The sequence below is a fragment of the Meles meles genome, chromosome 16, assembly GCF_922984935.1.
Source record: "Meles meles chromosome 16, mMelMel3.1 paternal haplotype, whole genome shotgun sequence".
Classification (NCBI taxonomy): Eukaryota; Metazoa; Chordata; class Mammalia; order Carnivora; family Mustelidae; genus Meles; species Meles meles.
This window is the reverse complement of record NC_060081.1, coordinates 28,283,929-28,303,971: the sequence shown is the minus strand read 5'-3', so window position 1 is coordinate 28,303,971 and position 20,043 is coordinate 28,283,929. Positions and strand designations below refer to the sequence as shown.

At 43.2% G+C, this 20,043-nt stretch overlaps 1 pseudogene; it reads right to left on the bottom strand.

Moving 5' to 3' along the window:
- LOC123926550 overlaps positions 1-20,043 on the bottom strand; it is a 49,011-nt pseudogene that overhangs the window by 1,122 nt on the left and 27,846 nt on the right.

Here is a 20,043-nt window from a genome sequence, read left to right as displayed (position 1 = left end):
AATGGCCACTTCTTGAGTAATTTTCCCCATCTTTCCCAGGCAGTTAATCACTGTCCTTTTATTCTGTAACACTTATATTTCTGTTATATATTTATTTATTAATATATCTATAAATTTTAATAAATTTATTTAATATATTTATATGTTTTGTTATCTATTTATTTATATACTATTTATGTGTTATATATTTGCCACACTGTATTATAATTTAGCTCTTTAGACATCTGTTTTGCCATTAATGTGAATTCCCAGAATACAGGGGTCATATTTATCTTTGTAGTCCTAGCACCCAACCTAATGCCTAGAACTTAGTAAGCACTCATTAAATGATCTATGAATACATGAATGGGGTGCCAGTTGTGCTGTGGTTATGGACACCAACTGTATCAATATTTGTGTCTGTAAGAGGAAATGTGCTCTTGATTCTCTAACCTAGAACATTTTCTGATTTTATTTTTTTCTCTTTGTGCCTCTCTAGACTTCAAAGCAGCGTAAATTGAAAAAGATCCAGAAACTCACAGGTCAGAAAGATCCTATCCTTTATTCTTCAGCTCAAGGCTAATGACAAATCAACTGTGGGTCTGCTTTAAAACTCCAGACTTTAATAACAGTTTGAGGGAGGGAATTTGAGACAGATTATGTAAACAAAAGAAATGTGCTTATTCTTTCTAGCATCTCCAAAGATGCTAGATTCTTTTTAGCAACTTCCAAAGAGATGTAAACAGATTGATAATTCTTCCTATGCTTCTTTTCCCCATGCTCTCTTTCCTAATTTTCCTTTCGTGTAGAACTCAAAGCATCAGGAAAGAAATTTGGTGAGATTAATGTTTGGTGCAGGAAGTTCCGATAACTTTTTCCCCTGTCATAGGCACTGGGTAGACTCTGTTGGGGGGAAAAACATGTGTTATGAACTTTGATTCCCCTACTCCAACTCCCTACTCGCATGACTGTTCCTGCGCTTTCCAACAGCTTAATCTACTACATGGTGAAGGCAGCAGAGTAGAGTTCAAAATATAAAAACTTGAGACTTGGGTTAAGTCTGAGCTCTACCACTAATTAACTTAATGATCCTAGGCATGATTTCACCTTTGTTGTCTTATCTGTAAAACACCGGGGTGGAACAAGGTAGAGGTGGTATCAACAATTAGGGTGCTAAAAGCTTCTTTACCTCTGTTCCCAGCTTCCCAGTGGGAAGAAAAACTTAGGATGAGCTGCTCGGAAGCTAATTGGACACAGTGAGTAGAGTTGACCTTCACTATCTATTCCTCCTCTCTTCAGCTTACTCTACTGATAAACTCTGTATGAGTTAGGAGAAAGGTACCTAGTACTGTTTTACTTCCCTCACAATGATAGCTGTTCCTTTTCTAAGTTAAGTCACTATTCTTACTGGTTTCCTTACTAGTACTTTAATATCACTTCAGTGACATTGACCTACTCTTGTGTCCAGCTTTTCAGGTCTCCCTATAGGATGGGCCCAGGAGTATGTACTCTGGTCCATGGACAGAAGTCTTCATCAGATCTTCCAACATCTGGAATGTGCAAGGTCAGGGAAGGTCATTTCTGGGGGGAGGTTGGGTGGTGGAAGTTTTTGTTTTTGTCTTAGGTAAACTCTACCCACAATGTGGGGGTTGAATTCTTGAGACCAAGAATTGCATGCTCTACCAGCTGAGCTAGCCAGGTGCCCCAAAGGTGGTAGAACTTTTAAGAGGGAGGGAGGAAGAGACCAAAGAAGGGAGGTAGTAGAGAGGGAAAGAGGGAGGGAAAAAGAGAGGGAAAAGAGAGATTGTTAGGTGGTGGCTTATTTACTTAGTTTTGGGGATAAATTCTGGGTCCAAAGGTTTTAGTCCATGGATCATTTCTGATTGGAATGGAGACCCATACCGTCCTCTCCTCCTGGTAGAGGAATTCTTCACACAAGTAATTGATATTGGGGAAAACAATCTCTTTTGTTGTTATTGTTCTCCCTCGGGCCAAAATATTTCACATTTGAAATAGCCGTTACCTTTCCCTTTTCCTACTTTTTCCAGCCTCAAAGCAAATGGAAACTTTTCTTTATTTCTTAGATCAAGTCTTAAGAAATTATGTTTGCCTGAATCACAGGATGTGATTTCTTCCTCCACCTCCTCTGTGCTTGTGGCTCAGAAGCCTGTTTTACCCTGTTGTGGCTGTAAGAAGGCAAAACATTCTACTAAGGACAGCAGCTCCTTTGGATCATTATGCAACAACTCCTGCCTGTCCCACCTTCCCGTCTTTTCTGAAGGAACAACCTGGCAACTCCGGAGCCATAGTTTACCTATTTTACCCAAAACCCAGTCTTCCATGTTCAGGAACAAAGGCACACCCCTGCCTCCTTTTCAGCTCTCAGAGTTTGGGAAATCAAAACTTTTACAGAATTTGGCAGCTCTTTCACCCTTAAGATCCCAAAACTCTTTTATCAACTCTATGTTTGAATCCCCAGATCTCCGCCAACAAGAAAAAACAAAGAATGGGGGAGAGAGCAAGAGTCATTTGACATTGGATCATGGGCCAGATTTTATTTTCACCAAGGCAAGACCACGATTCTCGGGGTGGGCTCCAATCCGGCTTTCTCCTTTAGCTAGGTGGGAGTTAGAGGGACATATGGCTTGGAAGGTTTATACTTTGAGGGAACAAGCAGTGCCTCTGCCTGTGAGGGAATCATGGGGAATGCTGAATTATTTAATTGAGGCACAAGGAGGAGTTCCTGAACCAGAGAAACCTCAAATCCAGGTATCTGTGCCCATTCATCAAAGCACTGAACAAAGTCTCTACAATAAATTCCCAAACTGTCCATCATTTCAGCTCCATGTGAATATTGGAGTGGAATCTGGATTAAATAGAACAGAAACAAAAATTTCACAGTCACTTATCCCAGGTAAGCAGTCACAACTTGGGGATGGCCCCCAAATCCTTACATCCAGGCCCTTAGTTACATCATTGGGCACTCCACTTCCCAAAAATTTAGGAGCTGACATAATTCCAGAGAAAACCACTGGACTGCAGAAGGAGCCAAAACATGTCCTAGAACTTAATATAGAACAGAGGGTCATAGGTCGTCTGGAAAAAAGGATTCAGCAGCATAAGTCTCACATGACTAATGTGGAATTGACCCCAAGTCTACCATGTCAAGTTACAGATAGTATAAAGGTAACTCCTTTAGCTTTACTTCAAGTCATGGATTCGATGGGGATGATCCCAGAATCACATTCAGAAGTGATAGAATCTGTAGGTTTGTTCCCACAGCCACCAGCCAAAGTTGGGAAACCAATGGAAACCACAAAAAAAGTGAGTGTAAGCACTAAACCATCATATCAAGTCACTGAACCAGTGGAGGTAACACCAAGTGCTCAGCATCGAGTTATGGAATCAAAGATGACCTCCAGACCAGTGAATCAAGTCACAGATAATGTGACGGTAACTCCTGCAGCATTGCTTCAAGTCACAGATTCTATGGGGATGATTAATGAATCACATCCACATATCATAAAACCAGTGGGAAAAACCCCAAGAACACCATCCCAAGCCATGAAATCAGGGGAAATAGCCACATCATTGGACCATAAAGTTATACCATCAGGAAAGATGCATCCAAAGGCAAAATATACAGTTGTGGAAACTGTGGAAATGACTTTTGGGCCACATCCTAAAGTTACTGAATCAGTGAATATAACCTTAAATCCAGAAAGTCAAATCACAGGACCATTGAAGATTCCTCCAGGGCCAATATGTCAAAATACAAGATCACTGGAAATGATCTCCAGTCCATCGCATCAAGTTACTGATTACACGAAAGTTACTCCAGTGGCACAATTACAAGCTATGGATTTCATGGGAATAATTCCACCAGCACCGCCACATGTTATAGAATCTGGAGATTCACAGTCTGAAATTGCAACTTTGGCCCCAGGAGCAACTCAACCAGTCGGTTTGACATCTTCTAGCTGTCCTCCTACTATTGGTCCACCTGGAGTTGTAGGATCTGTGGGTTTACCTCCAAAGCCACCACTTAAAATCACAGAATCAGTAGGGATGATTCCAATGCCATCACATCAATCCATACACTCTTTAAAGGTAACCCCAGCAGCACTGGGGTCACCCATGGGAATGATCATAACACCACAATCACAAGTTGTAGAAACTCAGGATTTGACCTCAAGGCCAGTATCTCAAGTCAGGAAACCTCTGGAGTTGACTCCTGGGTCACGGATTCAAGTGCAAGACTCTGTGGAGATGACTCCACAACCACATGTTCAAGGCACAAAAACTACAGCATTAACCCCAGGGCTACCTCATCAGGTCATGGAATCTCCACGTTTGACCCCAAGGCATCAAATCTTAGAATCTTCAGAGATGTGTCCAAGGCAAAGCCATCAAATTATGGAAACTATGGGGTTGGCTTCTGACCCCATAATCAGAAATCTGGCTGAGCCAAAACAGTCACATCATCAAATAATGGAACATTTAGGGACAGTCCCAAGATCACTGGGTCAAAGAGCACCATCTAAGGAAATGAGCCAAGAGCCACTGCATCAAGTCACAGAATCTGCAGTAATGACCACTACATCTCTACTTCCAGGTGCAGAATATCTGGGGGTGAAGCCAATGCCACAAGTTAAGACTGTGGATTCTATGAAGTTATCCCCAGGATTGCAGAATGTAAAATCTATAGACGTAACTCCAGGTTCGGTCCCACAGATGGTAAAATATGGACAGCCGATCCCAACTGTGAGCCCTATAGAACTGGCCCCAGAACTTCAACTGCAGACTGTAAAATCTAATGAGTTGGCACCTATTTCACAGCTGGAAAGTGGGAATTCTGTGCAGTTAGCCCCAGGGTCTCAGCTTCAAGGTGTGAAATCTATTCATTTGAACCTAGGAACACAACAACAAAGTGGAAAATCTGCTGAGTTAGCCCAGGCACCACACTTGCAAAATAGGAAATCGCTAGATTTGACCCACAATTCACAGTTGCAAGGTCTGGAATATGTTCATTTGGCCCTCCCACCGAAGTTTTCAGATACAAAAGCTGTGGAGTTGATCCTAAGACCACCACAGGAAGATAAGAAATCTATGGAGTTTGCCTCAAAGCCATGGTTACCAGATGAAAGATCTAAGGAGACAGCCCCAGTACTATTGCTTAAAGATGTGAAATTTCCTCAAATGGCAGAATGTAGAAATGTGATTCCTGAAACACAGGTGGAAAGTATGAAATATGAGGAGCCAAGCTCAGGGGCACACATTCAAGCAGTAAACTCTGTAGAGCTGAACCTCAAGCCAAATCATCAAGCCACAGAACCTGAAGGATTAACCCCATGGCACCAAGCTTTGGAATCTTCAGGAATGATCACAGAGCCAGGATATCAAGGAGCAGAAGTAGAGTTGACTTCCAACCCTTGTCACCACAGGAAAGAATCTATGGAGTTGACACAACCATCTTTAAGAAGTACTCCAGGGCCATTGAACCAGACTTCAGAATGTATGCAGGCAAACTCAGTGCCGTTCCAAGATGCTCTTGAGACAATGCTCCAAGGCGTAAAAGCCCTGGAGACTCGAATGCCTCAACACATAATACAAGAATCTCCAGCGTTGGTACCAGGATCAGAGATGCAAGGAATAAATCCAGAAGTGTTGAACCCAGAGTCCCAAAGTATGACGTTTGTTCACCTGAATCTAGGACCATATTCAGAATTTAGGAACTATAAGAAGTTGACCTCAGAACCTGAATTTCAAGGTATGAAATCTGTGCCACTGACCCCAGAACCACAGCCCCAAAGTACAAAACCTGACGAGTTAGCTCTAGGTCCATTAATGCATGGCAATAAAGCTGTGGATTTAACTGTACCACTGGAAGTATCTAAGAGGTTGATTCCTGAAACACGCTTACATGTTGAATCGAGGAAACTAAGCGTGGAACCACATTTACTAGCAAAGACATCTTTGGGTCCAACTTCTAGACCAAGGCATCAAGACACAGCCTCTGTAAAGTTAGCTTCTGAGACCCGGCCACAAGAGGAGGAATCTGTGAAGTTAATCCCACAGCAAGTCACAGGAACTCCTGCGATGATGCCCAGGCCATGTTTTCAGAATTTTTCAGAGATGACTCTGGGGCCAGGCCATCAAGACACAGAAACTGCACAGCTGTTTTCTGGGACTTTGCGCCAAGTGGCATTAACACCAAAACCAACAGGTCAAGTTATAGAATCTACGGGAATGACTCTAAAGCCACACCTTCAAGTTACTGAGCCTTCAGAGGTACCCCTAAGGTCAGAATACGAAAACACAGAACCTTATGGGTTGGCATTGTCTCAAGTTGAAAATATCCAGGAGACAATGCCAGTACCACCATATTCAGTAAAAGGATCCCTGGAATTGACTTTGGGACCACAAATGCAATATGAGAAATCAGAGCCACTAATGCAAAATTTGAAATCTGTGAAGTTAACCCCTGTGTCATCCCCAGTAGTGGTGGGATCTAAGCAATTTATCACAGGACCAAAACGACATGTTCCGGAGTTGACCCCAGAGCCACAGTTCCAGGGAGTAAAGTCTATGCAGCTGCATCCAGAGCCACAATTACAAGACGTGGAATATGTTAATTTAATCCAACAGCCAGCTACTACTGGAATGGTAGAATCTGAGAAGCTGGTACAAGAACCAATACTACAACATATAATATCAGAGGAATTGACTAAGGCGGCACAGCTTCAGGATGTGAAATTGATCCCAGGGCCACATTTGCAAAGTGTCAGATTTTCAAATTTACCTCCAGGACCACCTTTTCAAGGAGAAAAGCCTGTAGATTTCATCTCAGAGTCCCCACATCATAGTGTGAAATCTGATGCACTGACCCCAGGTTCCCCAGTGCAAAAAATCAAATTGTCAGACTTTACCCCAGGGCTAAAGCATCAAATTGTTATGTCCGTACAATTGTCTCCAGAACCAGAAACTCAAGGTATGAAATCTGTGGAACAAAACTCAGGACCACGCTTGCAAGATGTCAGATTTTCTGATCTGACCTTAGAACCAAAGCATCAAGGTTTGAAACATGTGCAATGTATACCGGGAACACAGGTTCAAGATATACAATCCTTGGGATTTGTAACAGAATCACCTTTGCCATTAAGCCAAGGGCTCTTGAGTGAAAATATGAAAACTCTTCCGTCTATTGAAGGATCACAGTTTCACAGCACGCAGTCTATGAAGTTGACCTCAGAACTACAGTTTCAAGGTGTGAAGTCTCAGGAACTGCACCTAGGGCCAAGGCAGCAAGATGTCAAATTTTCTGAATTGACTTCAGGGCCAAAACTTCAAGCTGTCAAATTTGGGGAGCAAACCCCAGGATCAGTGTTTAATGGTGTAAATTCTGTGGAGATGACTCCAGAATTAGCATTTCAAGATTCTAAATTAGCAAAGACATCTCCAAGGCTTCAAGATATAAAACAGGTGGGGCTTACCCCAGGGCCATGGTTACAAGATGTCAAATTTTGTGATCGGACATCAGGAACGCAACCTCAAGGTGTGAAAACTTCAGAGTTAAACTCAGGGCCACAACTACAACATGTGAAATTTTTTGAGTTGACCCCAAACCCAAAGATGCAAGGAGTAAGATCTGTGGGGTTGTCCCCAGGACCTCAAAAGCAAGTGGTCAAGCCTGATATGCTAGTACCAGAGACACAGTTTCAAGGTGTAAAAAATTTAGGGAGGGACCAAATGTCCAACTTGGAAGGTAACATTTCTTATCGAATTGTCTCTCAGCCAGAGAAACCAGATGCAATATCTATGGGGTTGACTCCTGAGTTACAGTTGCCAAGTGTAAACTATTCTGAGTTGGCTAGAAGAACAAAGTTACAAGGTATAAAATCTTCTGAATTGATCCGAGGGCCAGGTGTGGGGGGTATGAAACCAATGGAGCTGACCCCAGACTCAAAACTTCAAGGTGTAAAATCTGAGTTGTTGACCTCGGAGCTGAAAGATGTGAAATCTGTGGTCTTAACTACAGGACAGGGTCCAAAAGGTACGAAATCTACTTTGCCAACCCCTAGTCCACAGCTGGAAGGTGAGAAATCTATGGAGATAACTGCAGTGCCATGGATAGACTATGTCAAACCTGTGAAAAGTACCAAAGATACCAAGCTTCAAGGTACAACTTCTGACTTGATTCTGCATGCAAGAATTCAAGACTCCAAAGCTGTGGAGTTGGTCCAAAGAACACAAATGCAAGATGTGCAAACTGTGGAATTGAAAATTGAAAGTGAGAAATCTGTGCCTTTTGCACCAGGGCCATTACTCCAAGGGTCTGAACTGCAAGGTGTGAAACCCAAGGAACTGACTTTAGAGCCACAAACCCAAGATAGTAAATTTGTCGACAGTACCCCGTGTTTCAAGCATCAAAGTTTAAAATCTGTAGAGGAAACTCCAGATTCAGAGCCGCAATGTGTACAATCTGTAAAGTGGACCCCAAGGCTAAACAAGCAGGAAGTAAAATCTGTGAAAGTGACCAGAAGATCAAAGTCTCAAGGAGTAAAAACTATGGATTTTGCCCCAAGGCAACAGTTTCAAGAGACAGCACTCATGAATTTAACTTCTGGGCCAGAACAGGATGGCACGATATCTGTAATCTCACCAAAGCAGCAATGTGTGAATTCAGAGCAGGTGAAGAGAGGGGCTATGTCGGACGATAAGCTGTCTTTGGAGTTACTTCCAGAGCTAAAATTTAAAGGTAAAAAACTAGTAGACCTCAATTTTGAGTTACAGTTTAAAAGTATGAAATCAGACTTGACTCCAGAATCAAATATTCAAGGTTTAAAACCTAAAGAATTCAAGCCTGATCCACTTGAACCACAGTTGCAAAGCATAAAGTCTCCTAAGTTGACCCCAGGGTCACCATTGCACCAAATTGAAGTCTCAGAGTTTGCTTCAGAGCCACAGCTTTGTGTAAAAACCGTTGAGTTAAAACAAGAGCCACTGCTTGAAAGTATGAGATGCATTCAGTGGATACCAGGACCTAAGTTCCAAGCTGTGAAATCTGTAGAGTTAAATCTCAGGTCACAGTCTCAAGGTGTTAAATCCCTAGGGTTGAGATCTTTGACACAGTTAAGAGATGTGAAGTCATCTGAATTGACTCTAGGGTCAAAAACTCAAGGTGCGACATATACAGAGTTCAACCTTGGGCCACAGTTGCAGAACATGAAAATCCCTGGGGTGCTCCCAGGAACACAGCTGCACAAAGGGAAGCTTTTGGCATCAACCTCAGAGCCACAGCTTCGAGATGTAAAAACTACTGAGCTCAAAAAAGAGCCACAGCTGGAAAGAATGAGGTGTATCCAGTGGATACCAGGACCTGATTTCCAAGGTGTGAAGTCTATAGGGTTACAGTCTCAAGGTGTCAAGTCTCTAGGGTTGAAACCTTTGATACAGTTAAGAGATAGAAAGTCATCTGCATTAACTCCAAGGCCAAAGCTCCAAGATACGCAATCTTCAGCATCACTCCAGGAACATAAGCTTCAGGACTGTGATTTGACACCTTGTCTCCAGGTTAGAAGTGTGAAATCATGTGAGCTGACTTCAGGGTCAAAGCTCTGTGATATAAAATTTATGCCACTGAAATCTAGGCTTTGCATGCATGATGGGAAATCTAAATTGACTGCAAAATCAAAGCTTCAAGAAGCGAAACCCTTACATTCATCCCCAGGAGCACAGCTTCAACGTGTGAAGTCTCTGGTGCTTATGGAAGATTCACAGCTTCCTGGTGTGAAATCTGGCGTATTAAGCCAAAGGTCACAATTACAAAGCAATACAACTATAGAATTGAACTCCCCACTACACTTGACAAGCATGAAGTCATCTGAATTGACTCTTCAGACAAAGCTTCAAGGTGTGAAATCTGAGAATTTCAACTCTGGGTCACAGTGGCATGATCTAAAACCTTCTAAGTTGTCACCTGAGGTAAAGTCCCAAGATAAGACATTTACTGAGTTAAATCCAAGTTCACAGTTGAAAGGTATAACATTTTCTACATTGATCACAGGGACAAAGATTCAAGGTACCAAATGTACAGATTTCAACCTTGGGCCATTGTTACAACATGTGAATTCTTCTGAAAGGACCTCAAAGACAAAGCTTCAAAATGTAAAACATAAAGAAAGCTGCCCCAGTCCCCAGGTGCAAGTTGTGAAATCTTCTGACCTGACCCTTGGATCAAAGCTTCAAAATGTGCAATTGGTGTTCAACCCTGACCCACAGTTTCAAGGAGTGAAAAGTTCTAAATCAATTTCAGAAACAAAGATTCAAGATATGGAGTCTGTGAATGTCAAACCTGGGCCACAGCTGAGACGTGTGAAATCTTCTGAATTGATACAGGGGACAAAGCTTCAAAAAGTGAAGTCTGTGGATTTCAAGTCAGGCCCACAGTTGGAAGATGGGGCATCTTCTAGATTGGTCATGGGTATAAAGCTTCAAGATGTAAAATCTCTGAATTTTAAGTCTGGACCACACTTGAAGGATGTGATATCTTCACAACTGATCCCAAGGGAAAAGCTTCCAGGTGTGAAATCTGCAGAACTGAAAGCTAATCCAAAGTTACAAGGTGAGAAATCTTCTGATTTGATCCTGGAGAGGAAGTTTTCAGGTGTGAAAGCAGGCCCACAGTTACAAGATGTGAAATGTTCTGAGTTGATCATGGGTATAAAGCTTCAAGATAAAAAATCAGCAGGGTTTGGTTCTAGATCACACTTGCAAGGTATGAGATCTTCTGAAGTGATCCCAGGGTCAAAACTTCAAGAAGGGAAACCCTCTGAGTTCAACCACGGTCCAAAGCTACAAGGTGGGAAATCTGATTTAATTCAGATGAGGAAGCTTCAAGGTGTGAAATCTGTGGAGTTCAACCCTGGACCTCAGAGACAAGGTGAGAAATCTGACTTGATGCTAGAGTGCAGACTCCAAGATTTGAAATCTGTTGAGTTAAAACCTGTTCTGCAGTTACAAGGTGTACCATCTTCTGAGTTAACGCCAAAAACAAAGCTTCAAAATGGAGAACATGTGGAGCTCCTTACCAGACCCACGTGGCAAGACATGAAACCTCTTGAATTGACTCTAGGTGCAAAGACCCAAGATGTGAAATCTTTGGGGTTTGAGTCAGTCCCACAGTTACAAAATAGGAAATTGCCTATGTCGACACCAGGATCACACATTCAAGCCCTGAAATCTCTGAAATTCAGCCCTGGGGCGAAGTTGCAAGGTGCAAAATCTCCTGAGTCTGTAAAGCTTCAAATAATGACCACCACAAAGGTCAACCATGACCTAGAACTCCAGGTCACAAAACCCTCTGAGTTAGCTTTGGAATCAAAGATTTGCAATGTGATATCTTCCGAGTTCAATGCTGGGAAGCCGCGGCAAGAAGAGAAGTCTTTTAAGTTGAAACCATGGCCAGAGCTTCAAAGTGTGAAATTTGTGGTATACAACCCTGGACTACATTTGCAACATATAAAATCTTCAGAATTGTGCAAAGAGACAAAGCCCCAAGATGTGAAATCTAAGGAATCCAATCCTGAGCAACAGTGGCAAGATGTTAAATCTTCTGAGTTATGCCAGGGATCAAGGCCTCAAGGTATGTCATCTTTCAAGTTCAATCCTGGGCCACAGTTACAAGAGATAAAACCCGAGTTGTGCACAGACAGGAAGCTTCCATATGAGCAATTTCTGGAAACGAAGCATCAGCCTAAATTACAAGGTGGGAAATCCTCTGAATTTAATCTAGCCCCACAGCTTCAGTGTATAAATGTTAGGCCATTCAGTACTGGACCACAACTGAACAGGGTAAAATCTGAGTTGAATTCTGGATCAGAGTCTCGAGGTATAAAATCCCAGGTGTTCTGCCCTGGGCCACCTTTGCAAGATGTGAATTCTTCTGCATTTATTTCAAAACCAAAACTTCAGTGTGTAAATTCTGTTGGATGCAAATCTGAGCCACCCTTGCAAGGTATAAACCCTTCTGAATTAACTTCAGTTTCAAAACGTCAAGGTACAAAGTCTTCTGAGTTGAGTTCAGAGATCCCAAGGGAGACGACTATGGTGTTCAACCTTGATCCACCTTCGCAAGATTTGAAATCTGAATTGATTCCAGGGTCAAAGTTTCTTGCTATAGCACCTATGGAATGCGACCCTGAGCCACAGATGAAGTGTATAAATTCTTCTAAGTTGAATCCAGAGCCAAAATTACAATGTGCAAATTCTATGGGGTGCAAACCTGGGCCACCTTTGCAAGGCGTACAGTACTTTGAATTGATTCCAGGGACAAAATGTCAAGGTACGGGATCTCAGGTGAATCCGGGATCCAAGAATCCAAGTGAGACATCTATGGTGTTCAGCGCTGAACCACATGTACAAGATTTAAAATCCGAATTGATTCCAGGGTCAAAGTTTCTTGCTGTAGCACCCATGGAACGCAACCCTGGGCCACAGATGAAGTGTGTAAATTCTTTTGAGTTGGATCCAGAGCCAAAGTTACAATGTGCTAATTCTATGGGGTCTGAACTCGGGCCACCTTTGCAAGGTATACAATCTTTTGAGTTGACTTCAGGGGTTAAATGTCAAGGTATGGGATCTTTTGATTTGAATCTGGGGTCAGAAGTTCTAGGTATGAAATCTCTTATGTTCAACCCTGTGCAACATTTACAAAATGTGAAACATGAATTTAGTCCAGGGACAAAGTTTCAAGGTATAACATCACAAGAATTAAACTGTGGCCCACAGCTGCAAGGCGTGAATTCTTCTGATTTGAATTTTGGGTCAGAACTTCAATGCATAAATGCTATAAAGTTTAATCCAGACCCACAGATGCAAGGCATGAAACCCTCTGAATTGAATCCTATGTCAGAATATCAAGGTACAAAATCTATTCTGTTCAACGCTGGACCACATTTGCAAGGTGTGAAATCTTCTGAGTTAATTCCAGGGACAAAGTTTCCAGAAATACAGTTTTTGGAGAACCACTGTGGGTCACAGCAACAAGTTATGCACCCAGTGTTCACTTTAGGCTCTTCACTGCATGGCAGGAAATCTGTGTTATTTTTACCAAAGCCACTGCTTGAAGATGTAAGGTCTGTGAAGATGAACAAAGAGCCAGTGTCTTGTGGTGGAAATTCTGTGAAACTGGCTTCAGGCTCTAAGCTGCAGGACTTGAAGTGTGAGATGTTTGCACTAGAGCCATGTTTTACAAAAGTGAAATCTGTGGAGTTAAATCCAGGGCCACATCCTCAAGGTATGAATTCTGGGGAGCTGCCCTCACACCTCAGGCAGCATAGTGAGAGCTCTGTGGTGTTTGCACCAAAGTTGTGTTTTCAAGATGTGAAATCTCTGGAGTTGAAACCAGGGCCACAACCTCAAGATGTGAATTCGAAGGATTTGATTTCTTGCCTCGGGCAGAAATCTGTGGTGTTTGAATCAGAGCCATGTTCTCAAGATGTGACATCTTTGAAGTCAAACCTACAGCTACAGCCTCAAGGTGCTAATTCTTCAGGGTTTCCATCATGCCTAAGGTCCCCAAGTGTTAATTCTGAGGTCTTTGCACCGGAACTATGTTTTCAAGATGGGAAATCTGTAGAGTTGACACCAGGGTCCCAACAGCAAGGTATGAATTGCCAAGAGCTGACTTCAGGATGGCACGGTATGAAATCAATAGTGTTGGCACCAGAGCCAACTAAGAAGTTCATACCAGGACCCATGTTGAGTAGTGTTAAATTTTCAAATTTGTCTCCAGAATCACAACGACAGGGTGAGAAACCTTTGGAGTTTCCTCCAGAAGCAAAGTTGCAAAGTATAAAACATGTGAAATTGTCTTCAGCATCTCTGCAACAAGATATAAAATCTGTAGAGTTACTATCGGGGTCACTGCTTCAAAGAACAAAATCTGAGGAACTAACTCCAAAGAGGAGCTATCAAATCACAGACTCCTCTGAGATAATCCCTAGGCCAGGGCATCAATTTGTAGAAGGTGCAGAGATGATCCCAACACCAAAGCCTCAAGTCCCTAAATCTGTGAATTTGGTGATCCCAACACCAAAGCATCAAGTCTCCAAGTCTGTAAATTTGATTTCAGTACCAGTTTATCATACCACAGAAAGGTTGGCACATCAAGGCAATGAAACTGTAGAAAACTCTATGGGGTTGACCCCAAAGTCAACAAGTAAAACCATGGAATCTCCAGGAGTGCCTCTAAGGCTAGATCTTCAAGTACCAGAATCTGATGATCTGACTCACGTGCTAAGGAATCAAGGCTCTGAATCCTTGGAATTAACCTTAAAGAAAATCCCAGAAACACTAGAGTTGCTCTCTCAGTCATGGCCTCAAGTTAAGGACTTGGGGGAATCACATACAAGGTCAGTGCAGGAAGTTACAGGATCTGAAGAGATGGCACCAAAGCCCAAGCATCACACTACAGAAACTATGGGGTTGACCTCCAAGGCAAGGCCAACAGAGAAGGAACTCCTTGGCATGACCCCAAAGCCAATAAGTAAAACCACTGGATATACAGAGAGCGCTCCGAGGCCCAATCCTCCCTTTGGCATGACCCCAAAGCCAATAAGTAAAACCACTGGATATACAGAGAGCGCTCCAAGGCCCAATCCTCCCTTTGTGGAGGTGATCTCCAAGAAAAGACTGCGAAGGGAAGAATCAGAAGCACTGACTACAAAGTCATTACATCACGTCCCAGAATCTTCAGAGATGACACCAAGGCTAAGATATCGAGTTCCGGAATCTGTGGCTTCAACCTCTAAGCAATGGCTTCAAAGGGAGGACTCTTTAGATTTGTCCCCAAGGCAAAGAGGTCAAGTTACAGGACATGCAGAATCTGTAGAGCTCACATCTGAGACATGGCAGCAAGGGGATGGACCAATGGGGCTGACACAGTCACAGAATCAAAGTATGAAATATTCACAGATAGCTCCAGGACTACAGGGTCAAATTACAGAGTTTATGAGGATTAGTCCAAAGCCGCTAGATCAAGTCACAGGATCTACAAAGACACAGCTTCAAGCTGCTCAACCAATAGGAATAACCTCAGTAAGCCCCCCCAAGGTTGTTGAATATGGGAAAGTGACTCCTGGGCCACCACTTCAGGTTGTAACTTCTGTAGCATTAACACCAGGGGGAACCTCTCAAATGGTAGACTACGTTAAACTGACTCCAAAAGTACAAGATGTGAGACCTTCCGAGTCTACCTCAGGGCTATGGTTGCAAAGTGTAAAATCAAAGGAATTAACCACAGAGCCAAGCCACCAAATTTTGGATATAACGAAGTCCACAGGGTTTCAAATTGTAAAGACTGTGTTAATCCCAGGGCCACCACTTCAAACTGTAAATTCTGAGGAATTAGCACCACTACCAATTCCTCAGATTGTAGAACCACTAGGAGTCTCCTTAGGATCAGCTACTGAAGTAATAGATTGTTTGGATTTCTTCCCAAGGCCACACCTTCAAGAAATGGAAGAACCTGTAGAACTAACTCTGAGGCCAAATACTGAAGAGAAATCTTCAGAATCACTCTCACAGCTAGCATTTACTTTGCAGGAATCTACAGTGTTCATTCATGAACAAGGGCTTCAGGCTGGGAAAGTAATGGGGATAAATATAGGGCCTCCTCAAATCATGCAATGTGAGGATTTGAATCTAGTACAGGTATATCAGAAGAGGGCATCTGAGGATTTTATTTCAACAGAGGAGTTACAAATAGGGAATTATTTCTCTAGATTTCTACAGAACTCCTCAAACTCGCTCATCTCAAGCTCTGCCGAAGCATCTGAATTAGGAAGCCTTTGTGATTTGGAGATGCCAGAAGTGTCAAGGGCCTTGGATATAAAAAACTTTGGGACAGATATTTTGCAGTCTGAAGAATACTTTCTAGACTCTGCTATGATACAAACTTCAACCCTTCCGTTGTCTCTTCACAATCAACCCTCTGATAAGACAGCTAACATTGTAGAAACCCCACATTTTGAGATCCCAGGAGTGGGTGTCATATCTAAGAGGACTGATAAGAAGCCGGTGGGGAAGCTAGAGAATTCACTCCAGCGCCTATCCCAACATCCACTGCAAAGCTGGAGATCACCATCTAGGACCTTCCAGTCAGGATCAGGAACTCGAAGAGGCCTTAACTGGTCTGTCTTGAGCAGACAACAGAATGTCTGGGAGAATCACTCCTGGAGACAGCGACTACCCAGAAGATATCTCTCCAATATGCTAGTGTTAGGGAATGTCTTGGGAACCACTATGGAAAGGAACCTTTGTTCTCAAACATCTTTAACGGGAAGAGCCACTGCAGATATCTGTCAATCTATTCAGAATTTATTTGGGGTTCCTGCGGAACTGATGCAACTTTCCAAGAGTCTGCTAGAGAAGAGTCAAAGTATTATTTCTCAGACTTCAGTGTCCAAAAACTACATTCAGAGACACACTTCATATCATGGTCACGAACAAAGAATAGCCTTAAGGACGTGGACACGTAGCTTCATGTCCTCCATAATACAGCAATACTCTGGCCCTAGCACAAAAATAAAGAAAAGTTCGAAGCTTAGTGATATATCCCAGGAAGTCATTCAGCACGTGCCTGTTTCGTGTACAGAGGGCCAGCCTCCTGTCCCAGTAAATTTAGAGTCTTCCTTCCATACACTTTTCACTAGGAAAGATTCTGTTCCAATGGAAGAGAGTGAGAACTCACAGAGTTCACAGACAAGGATTTTTGAGTCCCAACACTGTCTCGAGCCAAGTTATCTTCCCCAGGCCAAGACTGACTTGTCAGAACAGTTCCAGTTGCTACAAGATCTGAAGCTAAAAGTAGCAGCAAAACTGTTAAGGAGTCAAATACTCCCCCATGTACCTCCACCTCTAACTTCAGGTCTGGTTTTAAAATACCCTATGCGCCTACAGTGTGGCCGATGTGTAGGACTTAATTGCTGTCATAAATTACAGGGCACGTTGCGGCCTTACCTTCTTATCTACCCACAGCTCCACCTTGTAAGCACTCCCAAAGACCACGGAGAGATTAGGTTGCATCTTGGCTTTAGGATGCGAACTAGGAAAAGATCCCAAGTCCCAAAGCATCACAGAAGAGACAGATCCATCACATCAAGGAGTTCTATATCACCATCACTAAGGAAAGCTAAAGTCTACACTCGAGCTTCCAAGAGTCCTACTTCTACAATGGATTTCCAGTCTGTATCTTCCCCATCTCCTGCTCCTGTACAAGTCCACATCAGGCAAAGACAGTATAGGATCCCTGCCCTAGCAGGAAAGATGACAGTTGGAGGGCCAGGGCGCTATGAGTTTACTCAAGTTCACTCTCTACCAGAGAGTGACTCTGAAAGCCATCAGGATGAAAAATGGTCTAAAAGGAGAACCAAAAAGACCCGTAGTTCAAAATACCCAAAGAAAAGAATCACTATGGAAGGCAGGACACAAAACACAGAGTTCTATACAAATGGTAGAACCACAATACGGAGTCGTCCTCGGGATTTACCAGCCCAGTTAAGAAGGAAGAGGAATGGAGCATCTCAGACAACTACTGCCTCTTCAAAAAGACAATCTAAGAAACCCCCCCAACCCAAATTCATTCCACTGCTTTTTCAAGGTCTAAAGAAAGCATTCCAGACGGCACACAGAATTATGGGTTTTGCTGGACAGAAGCCTGAGGACAGGTCAAGGCCAGACCATTTGTGTTCAAGCAAAAACCACGATCCAAAACAAAAAGCCAGAGATTATTCCTCATCGAGAGATATCAAAAGAGAGAGGATGTCAGTTGCTAAGCTAAAGCCAACAGACATCACCACTAAGAAGGAGAAGATGTTATGGGAAGAAATACAGCAATTCAGATCAGCTCATCAACCAAAAAGAGGTAGCTCTTTCCAACTTAAACATACCCAACTACCCAAGAACATGGTTTCCCAAAGAAGTGCTATTTTCAAAACCACTTCAGTCGGACAGACTGTGGTTATTCTTCAAAACGACAATAGCAGCAAAGGTAAGAAAAACTCCTACAGATGTGAAATCTCTAGCCAGGAGTCCAAGAGCTCCAAAATAGGAACCAAAGTTCAAGTCAGAGGGAGAAATCTACATGGTTCACTTAAGAGAACCTCACACAGTCACCTTAAAGAGACACTCACACCCAAGAAGCAAAACCACCATAGCTTCTTAAGGGAGAGAACCCCATGTAATTCCTCTGAAAGGAGCCATCACAGACCCTCTGAGAGGAGCCATCAAAGTTCTTCTCTAAAGAGACATCACAGTCCCTCTGAGAGGAGCTACCGAAGTCTTTCCGTAAAGAGCCATCACGGTCTCTCTGAGAGGAGCCTTCGAAGTCCTTCTCTAAAGAGACATCATGGTCCCTCTGAGAGGATCCACCAAAGCCGCCTTCAGATGAGCCATCACAGTCCCTCTAAGAGGAGCCACCGAAGTCTTCCTCGGAAGAGCCATCATGGTCCCTCTGAGAGGAGCCACCGAAGTCCTTCCGTAAAGAGCCATCACGGTCCCTCTGAGAGGAGCCACCGAAGCCTTCTTCAGAAGAGCCATTACAGTCCCTCTGAGAGGAGCCACCGACGTCTTCCTCGGAAGAGACATCACAGTCCCTCTGAGAGGAGCTACCGAAGTCTTTCCGTAAAGAGCCATCACGGTCTCTCTGAGAGGAGCCTTCAAAGTCCTTCTCTAAAGAGACATCACAGTCCCTCTGAGAGGAGCCATCAAAGTCCTTCCCTAAGGAGCTATCACAGTCCCTCCGAGAGGAGCCATCAGAGTCTTCCTTGGAAGAGCCATTACAGTCCCTCTGAGAGGAGCCACCAAAGTCTTCCTCGGAAGAGATATCACAGTCCCTCTGAGAGGAGCCACCTAAGTCCGTCCCTAAAGAGCCATCACGGTCTCTCTGAGAGGAGCCTTCGAAGTCCTTCTCTAAAGAGCCATCACAGTCCCTCTGAGAGGAGCCATCAAAATCCTTCCCTAAAGAGTTATCTCAGTCCCTCCAAGAGGAGCCATCAGAGTCTTCCTTGGAAGAGACATTACAGTCCCTCTGAGAGGAGCCATCAAAGTCCTTCTCAGAGGAGCCATCGAAGTCCCTCTGAAAGGAGCCATCACAGTCCCTCAGAGAGGAGCCATCAGAGTCCCTCTGAGAGGAGCCATCAGAGTCCCTCTGAGAGGAGATGTCGCAGTCCCTCTGAGAGGAGATGTCATATTCCCCTTGAGAGGAGCAGTCGCAATCTCTTTCAGAGAACTCATCACAGTCCCTTAGAGGTGAGAGGACACAGTCCTTTTGAGAGAAGACAGCACAGGACCTCTGAGAGGAGAGGTCGCAGTTTCTCAGAGAGAACTCACTGTAGTCCCTCTGAAAGAAGTGGACGCAATCTCTCTGAGAGGAACAGACACAGTCCTTCTGAGCAGAGCCAACAGAGCCACTTTGAAAGGGACCAGTACAGTTGGCATGGCAAAACCCATCTCAGTCCCTCTGCGAGAACCCATCACAGTCCCGTTAAGAAGAGACTCAAACACAGCTCCCCTAGGGAGAGGCTCAGACAAGGTCTGTCTAAAGATTGCAAGGGCTACTCAAAACACATCTCCTAGAATGTTGCCATGGTACTTGATGAAGAAGCAGAAGTTTTTATAGTCAAAATGTGGAGATTGTTGATATATGAAACAGAAGCCAAGAAAATTGGTCTTGTGAAGTAAAACTCTTTTTACATTTAGAATTCCGTTTCAGATTTCTTCTTCTTTCCCACCCTTCAGAGGACTTTTTCTTTGTCTTTTGGCTTTTTCTTTGTCTTCAAAGACATTTGTGAGATCTGTAAATTTTTTTTTTAATGTAGAAAATGTGAATTTTTTTGTCCTCTAATTTGTTGATGCCCTGTGTACTCCCTTGGTTGTAAAGACATCTGAATCCTGACTTGGTTTTCTTTATACTCACCAGGTACAAATTACTGGTATGTTTTATAAGCCGCAGCTACTCTACACAGCCTATCTGATATAATCTTGTTCTGCTGATTTATTTCT